The 20,459-nt window shown below is 44.8% G+C and overlaps 1 protein-coding gene across 4 annotated transcripts in view; it reads left to right on the top strand.

Annotated features, from left to right (window-relative positions):
* LOC126416717 (carotenoid isomerooxygenase) overlaps positions 1-20,459 on the top strand; it is a 363,622-nt gene that overhangs the window by 153,719 nt on the left and 189,444 nt on the right. The window lies entirely within an intron of this gene.

The raw sequence follows: 20,459 nt of genomic DNA on the forward strand, positions 1-20,459 counted from the left end.
CGGTTATCGGATAGGAAAGACTGATCCAAGCCGGTGTAAGCTTCGTACCAGAAAGCCGGAGACGAAGCTGCTCCATCCTGTTAGTCACCGAAGATTGTTAACGTGTGTGGAGCAGTTGCGACTGGTAGTTACAGTCCATCCATTGCATGCGTGAATCCAAATACTGTTGGTCAGCACAGCCAGACCGGATGTGGCGACCACGCCCCAGCACGTGCTCGTGTTCCGTGACCAGCCTTCCTGTGTTTGCAGGATGGTACGTCACGCAAAGGGCGCAGAAAAGTCCGCTTTCCTGTCTCTCAAAGCTGGGCCTTTCTAACTTCTGTACTCAAATGAAAATCTGCTACAACGCTTGCAAATATGCTGCTGGATGTTTCGTGGGAAAGTAGGGAAGCTTAGCCGCTACTCGCCAGAGGCCACTCGGTGTTCACGAGGGCCTTCAGTAAGCAATGCAACGCATTTTTTCCTGATAGCATCCAGGATTGCGTTATTCCCCACTCTTTTGGTTAAAAAACCCTATTTTTCATCATAATCTCTTCTTTCGCCACCTTACTGGGAGGGCCTATGTTCCTGCATGGTACCACTCTACTGGCCGACATCGGAACCAACTTCTTGCTGCATCAATAATCACCTCATCATCCACGTACTGCCTTCCGCGGAGTGCATTCTTCATTGTGTCAAACACCTGGAAGCTACTTATGTTCTTCTGTTAATCGACGAGGTAACCCAACGGACACACACCACTGAGAACCGCAGCTCGTGAGCGAGTGTGTCAGCACTTTCAACCGAAACGCACAATTGCACAGCGAGGTGTTTGATTGTGATCCCTCGATCACCTCGAATGAGAGTGTCCGCACGTTCCAATATGGCAGATTTCAAAGCTGCATGCGGCCGGCCTTCACGTGGGAGACCTTGGTGCAATGATGAAAATGCCTCACCCAACGACTCATCGTGCGTTTGTTCGCTGCCAGATATCCGTAGACATTCTGCAAGCGCCTATGAATATCTGCGATGCTCTGGTTTTACGACAAAAGGAACACAATGACACCCCTCTGCTTGCAACGCGTCTCCATTACAGACGTCATTTTAAAGGCTACGTGTAGCACCGCCACCTATCGGAACTTCATGAAACTGTAGGGACTGAATCGGCAATGTTCCACGGTGTCCCACAACAAATTCCGTAGGCCTATCTTTTCAACAGAAAAAGCGGTAGAGGATCTCGATCATTCTTTGGCACGTCATCATATCACAATTATCTGCGAGCTGGGGTTTCTCTCTGTGATTCAGGTACTAATGAAGATGAAGATGATTTCGAACCGTCTGATGTTAATGCATTGTAAGTTCAGCATCTGTCAGTGACTGTTCCGATCATTAATCACTCTACACTTTTGTAAAATAATGTGCCGTTTTTCATTTAACTTAAGTGTACTGGAAACGAAAGACATTTCTAAAGGTTTTGTTAGTCTCAAAGGAAAGTGTGACTTGTATTATGAGGACAAGAAAGATTCAAAGGAAGTTATCGAGCGATGCGGGGCTTCGGTTAAATCACTGTACTCGTATTCAGGTTTATATCCGTTCAGCATATCCAGATTTACGTTTTTTGTGCTTTGCCGAAATATTGTGTTCCATCTGTAATGATTGTATCGTCGACCTGACGATAAACACTAATCTCCCTTCGATGTAAATTCAAATGGTTCAAATGGCTCTTAGCAATATGGGACTTAACATCTGAGGTCATCAGTCCCCTAGAACTTAGAACTACTTAAACCTAACAAACCTAAGGACATCGCATACATTCATGACCGAGGCAGGATTCGAACCTGCGAACGCAGCAGCAGCGCGGTTCCGGACTAAAGCGCCTAGAACCGCTCGGCCACAGCGGCCGGCCATAGACGATTCCGAAACAGTCTTCGACCAAGATGGGTTATTACATCTGATCTACTGCCAGGGGGCGGTACACAGAACCTCGCTGAATAAAACTCCAAGAACTATGGGTTACGGTGGTGTAAGGAATGGCTAGATATATACCATCGTCGAGACATAACTACAGTATTAAAATAAATGAACGTAACAGTTTTAGCGTCGAGTGATTAAACAGAAATCATTATTGTCTGTGTACGAAAAACTATTTCTGACATAGTATATTCACGTAAGAGAAAACTGTGTAACACAACAAAGAATTACAGACATTGGCTGCGAGTGGGCAGTGGGTTAAATCAACAGGGGAAAGTCGAAAATTTGTGTCGGACCGGGATTCGAACCCGGGTCACCTGCTTACTAGGCGGATGTTCTGACTAGTAAGCCATCCAGACGCCGTGGCCATCGCCACTGCACTGATTCCCCTAGCACGCCTCCTGTCAGACCCATATTCCCAACTGAAAGATCAGGCACCACGTATATGTAATTGAGGCGAGGACGGCCAACGATCTCTTCAGTGCGGATACACAACAGGCCCGAATTCTTACAGGAATCGGAGAAATGCCGTGAGTGATGAGAACAACGGGCTGCGGCAGTACGTTAATAGTATGTGGATGAGTTGAGAATTTTGTTCTGGCGGGAGGCGTTTTAAGGTAGTCCGTGCAGACGCTGACCATTGTGTTCGGATGGTTTTGTGGTCAGAACACATGCCTCGTATACCGGAGAGCTGGGTGCGAATCCCAGTCCAGCACGAATTTTCACCTTTCCCCATTGATTTATATTAATGCCGACTCACAACCAATGTCTGTTATTTCTTTGTGTGTTACTTCATGGTGGCTGCTGGATCAAAATGGTGTCTGTTCTTTCGCACATGTCCGAAAGAACAGGCACCACATATATAGAAAACTATGACCTAGATCTGGGTTCGAAACGGCACACCTTGCTGTAGTGGGTAGCACTTTTCGAAATGAACCATCCAGATACACTTGTCATCTTACTCCTATCTATAACAAAACAACTGTCACAGACATCCTACTGTCACCAAATGTCTGCCATTCCTGAGCCATCCAATGTACTTGCGCAATTTTTCTTCGACAGGAAGAAAATAAGTCAGTCTTCGAGAATACAGAGGGGGGGGGGGGGGGGGGGAGAGAGAGAGAGAGAGAGAGAGAGAGAGAGAGAGAGAGAGAGAGAGAGAGAGAGAGAGAGAGAGAGAGAGAGAGAGAGAGATTGAGATTCCAGCAACAAATGACTAGCACTTTTGTTCGCTCAGTGAATCTATTGTACTTAGAATAAAAACATATGTTTTTGAAGAATTGCGGTTGGAACCCACGAGGAAGCGTTGTGTTATGTGAAACTGCCCATGTTGCGAAAAACTTTCCTCCTCAAGTATATTTGCAACTGATCTAATCACAAATTTTTCGATTTCTTCCAAACTATTAGAATTCTGGCTTGAAATGTACAGATAAAAGTTCCTTGTTTCCTAGTGTTCTAACGTCACTGCCAGGTTCGAAAAGAATCCTGCGGGAAGACTTTTGACCGGGATTATTTCTCAAACGGAGTCATAGTGACTAAACCCTTTCACAGAAGCATTCGTATTCTTCAGTACGCCGAAGTTCGCCGAATTCTGTGGCGTTCAAGGTCTGATCTCTCCTTGAGAGACGCAAGAAAGAATTTAAATGTGTTGTCGTATTACAAATACACTGATGGGAAAAATCCCAACACCAAGAAGGAGATTTCGTGCCAGTCGGTTAAGAGTGGCGCTAATAGCACCATTATGAGGATGCAAATGAGGTTTGCTAAAGAAGGCGCTGTAACGGTCGTGCACGTTAGTTACCTTTGAGACTGGACGTTCTGAGTTCAGGTTAGTCAAGAATCCCTTAAGACTCCAAAGACGCCATTATGGTAGATATCGAAATAGATGACAGAGTGATAGAAAAAACAATTAAAATCGCTCAACAGAGGAAAGGCCCCTGGACCTGATGGGATACCAGTTCGATTTTACACAGCGTACGCGAAGAACTTGACCCCATTCTTGCAGCGGTGTACCGTAGGTCTCTAGAAGAGCGTAGCGTTCCAAAGGATTGGAAAAGGGCACAGGTCATCCCCGTTTTCAAGAAGGGACGTCGAACAGATGTGCAGAACCATAGACCTATACCTCTAACGTCGATCAGTTGTAGAATTTTGGAACACGTATTGTGTTAGAGTATAACGACTTTTCTGGAGACTAGAAATCTACTCTGTAGGAATCAGCATGGGTTTCGAAAAAGCCGATCGTGTGAAACCCAGCTCGTGCTATTCGTCGACGAGACTCAGAGGGCCATAGACACGGGTTCCCAGGTAGATGCCGTGCTTCTTGACTTCCGCAAGGCGTTTGATACAGTTCCCCACAGTCATTTAATGAACAAAGTAAGAGCATAAGGACTATTAGACCAATTGTGTGATTGGATTGAAGAGTTCCTAGATAACATAACACAGCATGTCATTCTCAATGGAGAGAAGTCTTCCGAAGTAAGAGTGATTTCAGGTGTGCCGCAGGGGAGTGTCGTAGGACCGTTGCTATTCACAATATATAAAAATGACCTTGTGGATAACATCCAAAGTTCACTGAGGCTATTTGCGGATGATGCTGTGGTATATCGAGAGGTCGTAACAATGGAAAATTGTACTGAAATGCAGGAGGATGTGCAACGAATTGACGCATGGTGCACGGAATGGCAATTGAATCTCAATGTAGACACGTTTAATGTGCTGCGAATACATAGAAAGATTCTTTATCATTTAGCTACAATATAACAGGTCAGCAACTGGAAGCAGTTATTTCCATAAATTATCTGGGAGTAGGCATTAGGAGTGATTTAAAATGGAATGACCATATACAATTAATCGTCGGTAAAGCAGATGCCAGACTGAGTTTCAGTGGAAGAATCCTAAGGAAATGCAATCCGAAAACAAAGGAAGTAGGTTACAGTACGCTTGTTCGCCCACTGCTTGAATACTGCTCACCAGTAGGGGATCCGTACCAGATAGGGTTGATAGAAGAGATAGAGAAGATCCAACGGAGAGCAGCGCGCTTCATTACAGGATCATTTAGTAATCGCGAAAGCGTTACGGAGATGATAAACTCCTGTGGAAGACTGCGGGAGAGACGCTCAGTAGTTCGGTACGGACTTTTGTTGAAGTTTCGAGAACATACCTTCACCGAGGAGTCAAGCAGTATATTGCTCCCTCCTACGTATATCTCGCGAAGAAACCATGAGGATAAAATCAGAGAGATTAGAGCCCACACAGAGGCATACCGACAATCTTTCTTTCCACGAACAACAGGAGACTGGGAAAGAAGGGAGAACCCATAGAGGTACTCAAAGTACCCTCCGCCATACACCGTCAGGTGGCTTGCGGAGTATGGATGTAGATGTAGACTCGCTGAGTTTGAACAAGGTGGTGTAAGAGGGCTACGAGAAGCTGGATGTTTCTTCCGCGATACTGCAGAAAGACTTTACAGGAATGCAGCCACTTCACGTGATTCCTGGCAGCAGTGGTCAAGGGAAGGTACGGTCACAAGATGACCGGGCACCGAACGGCCACGTGGCACTACTGAGAGGTAAGATCATCGTGTTCGGCTTGTGGCTCTGGCGCATCGTTCTGCATCTGCAGGAGCCATTTGAGCAGCAGTTGGCACCACAAATAAACAACGAACTGTTATAAATCTGTTACTTTGAGGACGGCTCCCAGCCAGGCGCCCTGTAGTGTGCATTCCACTGACCTCAAACTACCACCGGTTACGTCTTCAGCGCCATCAAACGAGAACTGATTGGAGGTCAGAGGGGAGGTCGCTTGTGTTTTCTGATGAAAGCCGGTTCTGCCTCGGTACCAGTGATGGACGTGCGTTGGTTAGGAGTGTCTGCAACCAGCCCGTCTGCGGCCTTGACAAGCAAGACCTACACCTGTAGTTACGGTCTGGGGTGCGATTTCTTATGACAGTAGGAGCACTCTCGTGGTTATCCCATGCACTCTGACTGCAAAACTGTACGTCAGTCTGCCATTATGCTGCCCTCTGACATCGACCTGTTGTAGAATTTTAGAACATGTTTTTTGCTCGAGTATCATTCTGTAGGAATCGACATGGAATCCGGAAACAGCGATCGTGTGAGACCTAACTCGCTTTATTTGTTCATGAGACACAGAAAATACTAGATACAGGCTCCCAGGTAGATGCCATTTTCCTTGACTTCCGGAATGCGTCCGATACAGTTCCGCACTTTTGCCTGATAAACAAAGTGGCTACGGAATATCAGGTCAGCTGTGTGGCTGGATTGAAGAGTTTTTTAAGCAAACAGAACACAGCATGTTGTTCTCAATGGAGAGACGTCTACAGACGTTAAAGTAATCTCTGGCGTGCCACAGGGGAGTGTTATAGGACCGTTGCTTTTCACAATATATATATATATATATATATATATATATATATATATATATATATATATATATATATATATATGACCTAGTAGATAGTGTCGGAAGTTCCTTGCGGCTTTTCGCGGATGATGCTGTAGTACAGAGAGAAATTGCAGCGAAATGCAGGAAGATCTGCAGCGCATAGGCACTTGGTGCAGGGAGTGGCAACTGGCCTTTAACATAGACAAATGTAATGTATTGCGAATACATAGAATGAAGGATCCTTTATTGTATGATTATATGATAGCGGAACAAACACTGGTAACAGTTACTTCTGTAAAATATCTGGGAGTATGCGTGCGGAACGATTTGAAGTGGAATGATCATATTAAATTAATTGTTGGTAAGGCGGGTGCCAGGTTGAGATTGATTGGGTGAGTCCTTATAAAATGTAGTCCATCAACAAAGGAGGTGGCTTGCAAAACACTCATTCGACCTATACTTGAGTACTGCTCATCAGTGTGGGATGCCTACCAGGTCGGGTTGACAGAGGAAATAGAGAAGATCCAAAGAAGAGCGGCGCGTTTCGTCACAGGGTTATCTGGTAAGCTTGATAGCGTTACGAAGATGTTTAGCAAACTCAAGTGGCAGACTCCGCAAGAGAGGCGCTCTGCATCGCGGTGTAGCTTGCCGTCCAGATTTTGAGAGGGTGCGTTTCTGGATGAGGTATCGAATATATTGCTTCCCCCTACTTATACCTCCCGAGGGGATCACGAATGTAAAATTTGAGAGATTAGAGCGCGCGCTGAGGCTTTCCGGCAGTCGTTCTTCCCGCGAACCATACGCGAATGGAACAGGAAAGAGAGGTAATGACAGTGGCACGTAAAGTGCCCTCCGCCACACATCGTTGGGTGGCTGGCGGAGCATAGGTGTAGATGTAGATAACGTTCGCCCATGTAACCCAACAGGCTCTATAGAATGTCGACATGTTGCATTGGCCTGTTCGATCACCAGATCTGTCTCTAATCGACCACGTACGAGACATCATCGGACGACAAATCCAGAATCAACTGGCATTAACCTTCCCTGTACTGCCCAACCAAGTGCAACGGGCATCTGTGCCACACAATGCATCCTTGTATTCAACAATCTGGCGGTTACAGCGGTTATTAATATACCAACATTTCACATTTGCAGTGGCTTATATCACGCTTACATTAACCTTTGATCTTCCAAGGTAAATCACTTAAATATGCTACTTAGACAAATGTTGTTATTGTTCTGGTCTTCAGTCCTGAGACTGGTTTGATGCAGCTTTCCGTACTACTCTATCCTCTGCAAGCTTCCATCTCCCAGTACGTACTGCAGCCTACATCCTTCTGAATCTGCTTAGTGTATTCATCTCTTGGTCTCCCTCTACGATTTTTACCCTCCACGCTGCCCTCCAATACTAAATTGGTGATCCCTTGATGCCTCAGAACATGTCCTACCAACCGATCCCTTCTTCTAGTCCAGTTGTGCCACAAACTCACCTTCTCCCCAATTCTATTCAATACCTCCTCATTAGTTATGTGATCTACCCATCTAATCTTCAGCATTCTTCTGTAGCACCACATTTCGAAAGCTTCTATTCTCTTCTTGTCCAAACTATTTATCGTCCATGTTTCACTTCCATACATGGCTACACTCCATACAAATACTATCAGAAACGACTTCCTGACACTCAAATCTATACTCGATGTTAACAAATTTCTCTTCTTCAGAAACGCTTTCCTTGCCATTGCCAGTCTACATTTTATATCCTCTCTACTTCGACCATCATCAGTTTTTTGCTCCCCAAATAGCAAAACTCCTTTACTACTTTGTGTCTCATTTCCTAATCTAATTCCCTCAGCATCACCCGACTTAATTCGACTACATTCCATTATACTCTTTCTGCTTTTGTTGATGTTCATCTTATATCCCTCTTTAAAGACACTGTCAATTCCGTTCAACTGCTCTTCCAAGTCCTTTGCTGTCTCTGACAGAATTACAATGTCATCGGCGAACTTCAAAGTTTTTATTTCTTCTCCATGGATTTTAATGCCTACTCCGAATTTTTCTTTTGTTTCCTTTACTGCTTGCTCAATATACAGATTGAATAACATCGGGGAGAGGCTACAACCCTGTTTCACTCCCTTCCCAACCACTGCTTCCCTTTCATGTCCCTCGACTCTTATAACTGCCATCTCGTTTCTGTACAAATTGTAAATAGCCTTTCGCTCCCTGTATTTTACCCCTGCCACCTTCAGAATTTGAAAGAGTATTCCAGTCAACATTGTCAAAAGCTTTCTGTATTCCAGTCAACATTGTCGAAAGCTTTCTCTACAAATGCTAGAAACGTAGGTTTGCTTTTTCTTAATCTTACTTCTAAGATAAGTCGTAGGGTCAGTATTGCCTCACGTGTTCCAGTATTTCTACGGAATCCAAACTGATCTGCCCCGAGGTCGGCTTCTACCAGTTTTTCCATTCGTCTTTAAAGAATTCGCGTTAGTATTTAGACAAATGTATTCCTGAAATTTCTTGGTTTTTGGGTTCGTTCCGTCGGTGTATCAAAATGTAAAGGTACAAATGTGTATCTGGAACTAATGTAGCTGTGGATCTTATCCACATGAAAAGAAAAATTTCGAATGCATGCTGTACGAATCCCGAAGGGGGACGCACGCGGTAGCGATTAGTTGTGGCGGATCGTGCTGGTGTGTTCCCACAGTTTGTCTCTCTTGGCCGGAAGCGTTGTTACGATACGCAGACAAGCGCGAGTAAAACGACCGGATGCAGTTGCGTGAGTGACCTGGTGTCGACTGCAAGCTACACTTTCAGACAAAAACTGGTCTGGCAAGGAAGCGGTTCCAGTCACGAGATGAGAGTTTACAAACGCAGTGATTAATACTGCACGTCGACCTGATGTATGGAGGGGAGACTGGCGGCTCACAAATTACATAAATCTTGCGAGCATACAATATTAACGTCTTGCGATTTTTCTGGTTTTTGTTGAAGCACTTTTGGAAAGAGAACCAGCTGGTTTAAAAGGTACAGATAAATAAGTTGTAAGACGTAAGTGAAACCTGGCATTGACTTGAATTTTTTAATAGCGATCAGTTCTATACCAGTCATACTGGGAAGAAATTGTTAGGTGTAAACGGAAGATGTGCGGAGCAACTTTTCAGTTTACTGGGTTATTTTGAACCTCCATATGGTAATCAGTACACAGTTAATAGCTGAAAACACAGTAAGATAAGTTATATCTGCAATAGAGTGTAAGAATGTAAGACAGAGATACATCAGCTGCATGGACAGTACATTGTTAATATCTGCAGTCATTCTTGAATAGTTGCTACTTTAATTACGTTTATCATGTAGATACGAGTAATATTGTACGTCTTTCATCAAACATGCTCCATCTATTCGCATTACACATCATCAAACGCGTTTAAGAAAAGAGACAATGTTTTAACTGCACGATTTTAATAAAATGTGTTTCCTACCAGCATATTTAGGCTGTCTTACTATTTATTCTATTTACAAATGTCGATTGTCATTTATCACTTAATTTCAATCGCCGTTGAAGTTGATACACTACTGGCCATTAAAATTGCTACACCAAGAAGAAATACAAATCATAAACGCGTATTCATTGGACAAATATATTATACTAGAACTGACATGTCATTACATTTTCACACAATTCGGGTGCATAGATCCTGAGAAATCAGTACCCAGAACAACCACCTCTGGTCATGATAACGGCCTTGATACGCCTGCGCATTGATCAGAGCTTGGATGGCGTGTACAGGTACAGCTGCCCATGGAGCTTCAACACGATACCACAGTTCATCAAGAGTGGTGACTGGCGTATTGTGACGAGCCAGTTGCTCGGCCACCATTGACCGGACGTTTTCAATTGGTGAGAGATCTGGAGAATGTGCTGGCCAGGGCAGCAGTCGAACATTTTCTGTATCCAGAAAGGCCCGTACAGGACCTGCAACATGCGGTCGTGCGTTATCCTGCTGAAATGTAGGGTTTCGCAGGAATCGAATGAAGGGTAGAGCCACGGGTCGTAACACATCTGAAATGTAACGACCACTGTTCAAAGTGCCGTCAATGCGAACAAGAGGTGACCGGGACATGTAACCAATGGCACCCCGTATCGTCACGCCGGGTGATACGCCAGTATGGCGATGACGAATACTCGTTTACAATGTGCGTTCACCGCGATGTCGCCAAACACGGATGCTACCAACATGATGCTGTAAACAGAACCTGGATTCACCCGAAAAAATGACGTTTTGCCATTCGTGCACCCAGGTTCGTCGTAGAGTACACCACCGCAGACGCTCCTGTCTGTGATGCAGCGTCAAGGGTAACCGCAACCACCCGTTACAGCCATGCGGATAAGATGCCTGTCATCTCGACTGTTAGTGATGCGAGGCCGTTGGGACCCAGCACGGCGTTCCGTATTACCCTCCTGAACCCACCGATTCCATATTCTGCTAACAGTCATTGGATCTCGACCAACGCGAGCAGCAACGTCGCGATACGATAAACCGCAATCGCGATAGGCTACAATCCGACCTTTATCAAAGTCGGAAACGTGATGGTACGCATTTCTCCTCGTTACACGAGGCATCACAAGAACGTTTTACCAGGCTACGCCAGTCAACTGCTGTTTGTCTATGAGAAATCGGTGGGAAACTTACCTGATGTCAGCACATTGTAAGTATCGCCACTGGCGCCAACCTTGTGTGAATGCTATGAAAAGCTGATCATGTGCATATTACAGCAGCATCATCATCCTGTCGGTTAAATTTCGCGTCTGTAGCACGTCATCTTCGTGGTGTAGCAATTTTAATGGACAGTAGTGTACATCGATCCCAGCGCTTGGGAACGGGTAGAAATTCCTGGGTTGCTGGCGGATCGAGTTTACCACGGTGTCTGCACTTTCTCGTCACAGGTGAATCTCTTACATTTTAGAGATTGTTTTAAGGGCCAGTGATGTGCGATTGATATGGGGTCATATCGAGGGTCTAGAAAGTATGTTCCAGGACCTCCCATAGAAAGTTTTGAAGGAACTCGAAGGTATTCTTACCGATATACGGCCTACCATTGTTCTGGAAAGGCAGTATCCCTTTCGAGAGCATGCCTCTGCGGTTGCTCTTGATGGCCTGTTTGGGCCTCAGCAACATATTGCAATCCTGCTTAGCGTTAACTTTTGGATCCTGTGGTAGCCAGTCGATGAGTAGAGATCCATCTTCCTCGAAAAAGAAACAGAGCATCACTTTTTCAGCCTTCGAGGCAGTGACAGCCTGTTTTTGGCTAATGGGTGTAAGTATGCCGCCACGCCATGTTAATCCGTTTGGAGGCAGGGTCGAAGCGATGACACCACGTTTCATCAGATGCCATAATCTGAGCAATCAAATCCGTTCTTCGCTCCACGTGTCTAACAGGTGGGACCGAGCGAGGTGGCGCAGTGGTTAGCACACTGGACTCGCATTCGGGAGGACGACGGTTCAATCCCGTCGCCAATCATCCTGATTTAGGTTTTCCGTGATTTCCCTAAATCGTTTCAGGCAAATGTCGGGTTGGTTCCTTTAACAGGGCACGGCCGATTTCCTTCCCAATCCTTCTCTAACCTGAGCTTGCGCTCCGTCTCTAATGACCTCGTTGTCGACGGGACGTTAAACACTAACCACCTACCTACCTAACAGGTGGGCCAGGCACGCCCCCCATTCTCGCCATATTCTGACTCTCTGAAACATGCATGGCCGGCCGCGGTGGTCTAGCGGTTCTAGGCGCTCAGTCCGGAACTGCGCGACTGCTACGGTCGCAGGTTCGAATCCTACCTCGGGCATGGATGTGTGTGATGTCCTTGGGTTAGTTAGGTTTAAGTAGTTCTAAGTTCTAGGGGACTGATGACCACAGATGTTAAGTCCCATAGTGCTCAGAGCCATTTGAACCATTTTTTTTTTTTTAAGAAATTGGAGAACAGCTCTCTACGCTGATCGGGAGGAAGCCATCATGCAAAAAACTGAGGAACAACTCTCCAAATATGAGGAAATTGCTGTGAATCCGTTAATTCCGCTTGCGCAACTGGGAGTATCACCACGCCATCGAAAACATTCACCCACTGGAATTGCATACAACGACGCTACAGTGACTGTCTCCCATTCAACTGCGCATACCTTATAATGAGTATAGCAGACAAAAAACTGATAATCCAGGAGTCATCATGCCAATACGTTCTACTTTTAGCCTTCATGATACACTTAATTCGGCGAAGAAGGGTGTCCACAAGTTTCTTCAGGTACGCCGTGTCCAGTTGACGCCTCTCATTAGAAACTGAAGAGCTAGAAACTAGCGGGGATGATTGCTGCATTTTACTTTCTGTTTCTACAGGAAGAAGATAGTGATTTTGTGGGTCAGTCTAGGTGCCGTGGGGCTCCTGAGAGATCACCAAACCAGGAACACTAGGCGTGCAACCTTGGGAACACAGCTATTGTAATCACAGAAGACAGGAATATCCACAGGGTACTCATCATGAAGATCTAGAATGAAAACGTTGAAATAAATGTCCTGCTCTAAAATAACGCAGAATCCTTCCTGTATTGGGGTTAAAGGCTCCATTGGTCGTCGGTCTTACAGATGCCTTCTATAATTTTAAGAGAGGTAAAATTGTCACTCGTCGGACCACACTATACGCCTTCGGTCAGCTACCGCCTACATTCTGTGTACCTGGCCCACTGACGATTTGAAGCTTTATGCACCATTGAGAGCAAAGGCATTTTGCGAGGAATCTAACTAACAAGGAGACTACGCAGCAATCGGATTTCTGTAAATGTTTGTGTGGAACTTGAAGTTCAGAACTGAAGTATCAGTTTACCAAAGCAGTTCCATGAACTCTCAAAAATTCTCTAAAAAATTCGAGTTTGACGTCTTCGGAGCATCTTTATTATCCTACATCTAGATAATTTCTCAACGGGATGCATGGCACTGTGGTAGACTGCGGACCTAGCACGTCGAGATCCTGGGTTCGATTCGCCGGCCGTGGTGGCCAAGCGGTTAAAGGCGCTACAGTCTGGAACCTCGCGACCGCTACGGTCGCAGGTTCGAATCCTGCCTCGGGCATGGATGTTTGTGATGTCCTTAGGTTAGTTAGGTTTAAGTAGTTCTAAGTTTTAGGGGACTGATGACCTTAGAAGTTAAGTCCCATAGTGCTCAGAGCCATTTGAACCATTTTTTGGGTTCGATTCCAGATCGTGCTAACTTTTTAAATAAACGTTTATCTTCCACGATCATTTCTGTGAAGCGTGAAGTACATAAAGATCAAAAAACATTTTTTTTTAATTTAAACTATCTTTATTAAAACTCTTTTATGAGAGATCTGTAACTATGAATTTATATTTGCAATGAAAACTGGAGTTTTATGTGTGATATGTAATTAGAAATAAGAGAAATTGCACTTTTCATTAAAATGGAAATGATGTATGTGTTAATTAGCATTTAAGTCATGAGTATTATATTGAAATGTAGTAGGCATTCGAAATGAAAGATAAAAGAACGAAAAAAATAATGACTGACATGAGACTTTAATCAGCGATTGCCAGTCCCGAGAGCTACTTAATTTTTCCCATTTTTATGTACTTCACGCTTCAGAGAAATAATCGTAGAACATACAGCTTTGTTTAAAAATGTCTGTCAGCTGGGAATTGAACACAGGCCCCCGCCATAGCAGGCAAACATTCTACCACCGTGCCATGCTGCCAAACGAAAAATATTTTGGGGTATTACAGACACGGGGAAAACTCCAATGTCGATTTCCTCGAGAATATTTGAGAGTTGCATCGAACTGCTTTGGAATATTGGTATTTGAGTTTCAAATTTCACATATCATAAGCACAAAAAAAAATTACAAAAATCTGATTGCCATGCGATCTCCTTGTCAGAATGTCCATTGCGTGCAGTCTCCTTCGCACCGTTCACTCAGGAGCTGGTTAAGACGGACCTACACTGTGATCAAAAGTATCCGCACACCTCGCTGAAAATGACTTAAAAGTTCGTGGCACCCTCCATCGAGAATGCTGGAATTCAATATGCTGTTGGCCCACCATAAACCTTGATGACAGCTTCCAGTCTCACAGGCATATGTTCAATCAGGTGCTGGAAGGTTTCTTGGGAATGGCAGCCCATTCTTCACGGGGTACTGCACTGAGGAGAGGTATCGATGAAGGGCGGTGAGGCCTGGCACGAAGTCGGCGTTCCAAAACATCCCAGAGGTGTTCTATAGGATTCAGATCAGGACTCTGTGCAGGCCAGTCCATTACAGGGATGTTATTGTCGTGTAACAACAGCGCCACAGGCCGTGCATTATGAACAGGTGCTCGATCGTGTTGAAAGACGCAATCGCCATCACCGAATTGCTCTTCAACAGTGGGAAGCAAGAAGGTGCTTAAAACAGCAATGTAGGCCTGTGCTGTGATAGTGCCAGACAAAACAACGAGGGGTGCAAACGCCCTCCACGAAAAGCACGACCACGCGATAACACCACCGCCACCGAATTTTACTGTTGGCGCTACACACGCTGGCAGATGACGTTCACCGGGCATTTGCCATACCCACACCTTGCCTTCGGATAGCCACACTGTGTACAGTGATTTGTCACTCCAAACTACGTTTTTCCACTGTTCAATCGTCCAATGTTTACGCTCCTTACACCAAGCGAGGCGTCGTTCGGCATTTACCGCTGTGATGTGTGGCTTATGAGCAGCCGCTCGACCATGAAATCCAAGTTTTCTCGCCTCCCGCCTAACTGTCATAGTACTCGCAGTGGATCCTGATGCAGTTTGGAATTCCTGTGTGATGGTCTGAATAGATGTCTGCCTCCTACACATTACGACCCTCTTCAGCTGTCTGCGTTCTCTGTCAGTCAACAGACGAGGTCGCCTGTACACTTTTGTGCTGTACGTGTCCCTTCACGTTTCCACTTCATTATCACACCGGAATCAGTGGACCTAGGGATGTTTAGGAGTGTGGAAATCTCACGTACAGACGTATGACACAAATGACACCCAATCAACTGATCACGTTCGAAGTCATTGAGTTCCGCGGAGCGCCTCATTCTGCTCTCTCACGATTCCTAGTGACTACTGAGATCGCTGATATGGAGTACTTGGCAGCACAATGCACCTAATATGAAAAACGTATGTTTTTGGAGGTGTCCGGATGCTTCTGAGTACGTAGTATACATTCACTGACAACAGCAGTTCCTGTCGAGTTTAAAGTCGGATGTCATTGATAAGGCTTTGCACTCGCCTCCAGTCCCTGTCAGGTTATTTTTATAACCACTGCTTTTACGCCGTGTTTGTGGTTGCCAGTAATATAGCACTCTTTGTCGACAAGTTGGACGGTCAGCGTTAACAGGCCAACATGTAGTGCAAATTTATTCACATTGTGCTGGTAGGCACGTACAAACAGAACAGCTGATTTCTGTCATTGCGTCACGTGTTCATATCGACCGATCTTACTGCGCTGATTTCATAGAACCGACTGACACATAAACATCACTTCACTGCCATGGCTTATGTCAGCGGTGGGGAATCACATGACCGTGTGGCACGAGTTTCACACCGTTAACCGTGCTGCAAAGGCACCAGTACGTTTATGGCGGTGGTTTTATTCGTCTTGGCTACTGAGTTCGTTAAGACTTGAAATCAGTAACCTCGCGGTTGAAGCTCGACGCACGTTCGGCCAAGGATCTCTGCTGGCCGTTAGAAAGGCTTTCACGGTTAACGGAATTGCGCTTACTTAAAAAATAACGAGTTGCGCGGGGCTAGGATTGCTGTTAACGAGTTGCGTGAGGCTAGGATTGCTGTTTATGGCTTCAAATCTGCCCATCCCTAACAAGCCCTCGGTTACAAATCTCATTCTAACTGGCTGGAAAAGCGGATTTAACAAACTCGAAACATGCAAAAGGATAACACATTCATTAGCAGGATGTTTTTTGTTGATGTCGTGCACAGATCGACACTCCACCTCCTAACTTTTATTTCTACTCCTCTTTGTATGTGTTACGAAAGCTGATGTTTGACAAGTATCTATCGACAAATATTCCTGTGAAATTTAAATACTGCTGTTAACATGTGTCTGATTGAACCGGGCCTCCATATCTCGTATGCTCCTTGCTGCCAGGCAAGTGATCGTCCTGAAAGGGACTCCAGATCTGAACTTGAGCGTCAGAAGAATATCCAGTTTGTTTATACGGATGCCACTCGCTTTTTATTAGCAGATACGAGAAACTGTACAATTTCCTCTACTTCATGAATCACAAATAATCTCCGATCTGTACACTTTCATAAAAAGAAAACAATGAACTGCGCGTTTGCGTAATTACTATCAAATTGTTCTCAGTTACATGTCCACATAACCAGAAATTGCTAAAATCTTAACTGACACCGTGCGCAGTCTGTTGACTTCAGAGACTGCCGATCTACCTCTAATCTTACAGCCACAAACCACTTCGACCGTCCGCGATGCGAACATCACCGAAGTGCTTTGTCTGCCTTTTTGTTTAGCACCTGTTTATTATTCTGCTGGTTATTAATACTTAATATTAATACTTAATATTAATACTTAATATTAATACTTAATATTAATACTTAATATTAATACTTAATATTAATAATATTAATACTTGTGAGCTTCAACCGCGAGGTTACTGATTTCAAGTCTTAACGAACTCAGTAGCCAAGACGAATAAAACCACCGCCATAAACGTACTGGTGCCTTTGCAGCACGGTTAACGGTGTGAAACTCGTGCCACACGGTCATGTGATTCCCCACCGCTGACATAAGCCATGGCAGTGAATATTGGAATGGTAGAGATGCTGTTTAGTTGTTCGCATATTAATAACAGAAGATTATCACTTTGGCGCTCTATTTCGGAACGCAGCAGCCAATCGCGGAGAAGGACCACAATTTAGGCGGTCTTTTCGCGACACCTGTACCGAGCAAACCATCCGTTATCGGTACCTCACACCACATTACGTCATCTTCCCACTGCTGGATTCTCAACTGTTCTAAGAAGAGCTTCTTATAGCCGAATATCATGGCTGCAAAACCAGAAATATTACACAGTATCCAAAGAAAGCAGGTGTTGACAGATGTGAAAATTACCGAACTATCAGTTTAATAAGTCACAGCTGCAAAATACTAACGCGAATTCTTTACAGACGAACGGAAAAACTGGTAGAAGCGGACCTCGGGGAAGATCAGTTTGGATTCCGTAGAAACACTGGAACACGTGAGGCAATACTAACCTTACGACTTATCTTAGAAGAAAGATTAAGAAAAGGCAAACCTACGTTTCTAGCATTTGTAGACTTAGAGAAAGCTTTTGACAACGTTAACTGGAATACTCTCTTTCAAATTCTGAAGGTGGCAGGGGTAAAATACAGGGAGCGAAAGGCCATTTACAATTTGTACAGAAACCAGATGGCAATTATAAGAGTCGAGGGGCATGAAAGGGAAGCAGTGGTTGGGAAAGGAGTGAGACAGGGTTGTAGCCTCTCCCCAATGTTGTTCAATCTGTATATTGAGCAAGCAGTAAAGGAAACAAAAGAAAAATTCGGAGTAGGTATTAAAATCCATGGAGAAGAAATAAAAACTTTGAGGTTCGCCGATGACATTGTAATTCTGTCAGAGACAGCAAAGGACTTGGAAGAGCAGTTGAACGGAATGGACAGTGTCTTGAAAGGAGGATATAAGATGAACATCAACAAAAGCAAAACGAGGATAATGGAATGTAGTCAAATTAAATCGGGTGATGCTGAGGGAATTAGATTAGGAAATGAGGCACTTAAAGTAGTAAAGGAGTTTTGCTATTTGGGGAGCAAAATAACTGATGATGGTCGAAGTAGAGAGGATATAAAATGTAGACTGGCAATGGCAAGGAAATCGTTTCTGAAGAGAAATTTGTTAACATCGAGTATAGATTTAAGTGTCAGGAAGTCGTTTCTGAAAGTATTTGTATGGAGTGTAGCCATGTATGGAAGTGAAACATGGACGATAACCAGTTTGGACAAGAAGAGAATATAAGCTTTCGAAATGTGGTGCTACAGAAGAATGCTGAAGATTAGATGGGTAGATCACATAACTAATGAGGAGGTATTGAATAGAATCGGGGAGAAGAGGGGTTTGTGGCACAACTTGACTAGAAGAAGGGATCGGTTGGTAGGACATGTTTTGAGGCATCAAGGGATCACAAATTTAGCATTGGAGGGCAGCGTGGAGGATAAAAATCGTAGAGGGAGACCAAGAGATCAATACACTAAGCAGATTCAGAAGGATGTAGGTTGCAGTAGGTACTGGGAGATGAAGCAGCTTGCACAGGATGGAGTAGCATGGAGAGCTGCATCAAACCAGTCTCAGGACTGAAGACCACAACAACAACAACATCCAAGATATTGAGGACCAGCTACAACAGTTCTGGGCCAGTTTCCCTCAGGAGAGGATGCAACGGCTTTATAATACTCTTCCCAACCGATTCAGTACATGCATCTAGGTGAGAGGTGGTGCAACGTCATACAATAAGTCTTTTGTAAATTTGACTCAATTTTTTATTTTCAGTAATAACATCCCCTTTCAAACCAACATTCCCTCTCAAACCGTGAAGTTTAATTTCGTTTCCCCTTTCCCGTACAGGTGCCTCATTTTGTTGGCCAGGCGGTGTATTGAGTTTCTTGAGTACTTTACAAAACGAGGGCTCCATCTGTTTCGAGCGATACGGCATGGAGAAAGCGCGTTGTGAAGCCGCCGAACACTCCAGCGTACACATGGACAGGGCTGAGATAAACATGGAAATTGAAATGGGGCCGAGGTCGTCAACTGGTAGTTGCGGAGCAGCCAGAGTTGCTCTCTACCCAAACTAGGGTAGTTATGGTGCAGTACTTAAATTATGTAGTAAATGGTAGGATTATCAGTAGTAATGGTAGCACTGGCAGGGAGAGAAACATGAATGAATGTATGGGACAAACTGGGAGCCGACGATTTCTTTTTTTGTTTTGTCTGATTGAACTGGGTCTCCATATCTCGTATGCTCCTTGCTACCGGTCAAATGATCGTCCTGGAAGGGTCTCCACATTTGGACTTTTGCGTCAGAGGAATATCAAGAAGGCTCCTTGAACAAGGCCGTCCTTGGCTTTCTTCCACATCTTCGCCCAGTCAAGCCTTGCGTTCAGTCTCTGCTGACATCAACGCCGGCGAGCAGTTAAGCCCTGACCTCCCTGCTGTATCACTCAGTCCGGGTATCGCGCTTTTGCTGCTGCCGTGGATTTACAATGACTGATAATTAAGACATTCCAGTAAAGACGATGATATAGCAACACTTGACATTAATTAAGGCTAAATGTCGAGCTGTTATTAACCCGAAAGGTTTTTTGAACCTCACAGTGCTTTATTTGGTGTGACCAGTTAGAGGCGGTACTTCCTTGCCTCCATCTACACTACTGGCCATTAAAATTGCTACACAACGAAGATGACGTACTACAGACGCGAAGTTTAACCGACAGGAAGATGATGCTGCTGTGATATGCACATGACTAGCTTTTCAGACCATTCACACAAGATTGGCGCCGGTGGCGACACCTAAAACGTGCTGACATGAGGAAAGTTTCCAACCGATTTCTCATACCAAAACAGCAGTTGACCGGCATTGCCTGGTCAAACGTTGTTTTAATGCCTCGTGTAAGGCGTAGAAATGCGTACCATCACGTTTCCGACTTTGATAAAGGTCGGATTGTAGCCTATCGCGATTGCAGCTTATCGTATCGCGACACTGTTGCTCGCGTTGGTCGAGATCCAATGACTGCTAGCAGAATATGCAATCGGTGGGTTCAGGAGGGTAATACGGAACGCCGTGCTGGATCCCAACGGCCTCGTATCACTAGCAGTAGAGATGACAGGCATCTTATCCACATGGCCGTAACGGATCGTGCAGCCACGTCTCGTTCCCGGAGTCAACAGATGGGGACTTTTGCAGAAAACAACAATTCGCACGAACAGTTCGACGACGTTTGCAGCGGCATGGACTATTAGCTCGGAGACCAAGGCTGCTGTTA

The sequence above is a fragment of the Schistocerca serialis genome, chromosome 8, assembly GCF_023864345.2.
Source record: "Schistocerca serialis cubense isolate TAMUIC-IGC-003099 chromosome 8, iqSchSeri2.2, whole genome shotgun sequence".
In the NCBI taxonomy this organism is placed as follows: Eukaryota; Metazoa; Arthropoda; class Insecta; order Orthoptera; family Acrididae; genus Schistocerca; species Schistocerca serialis.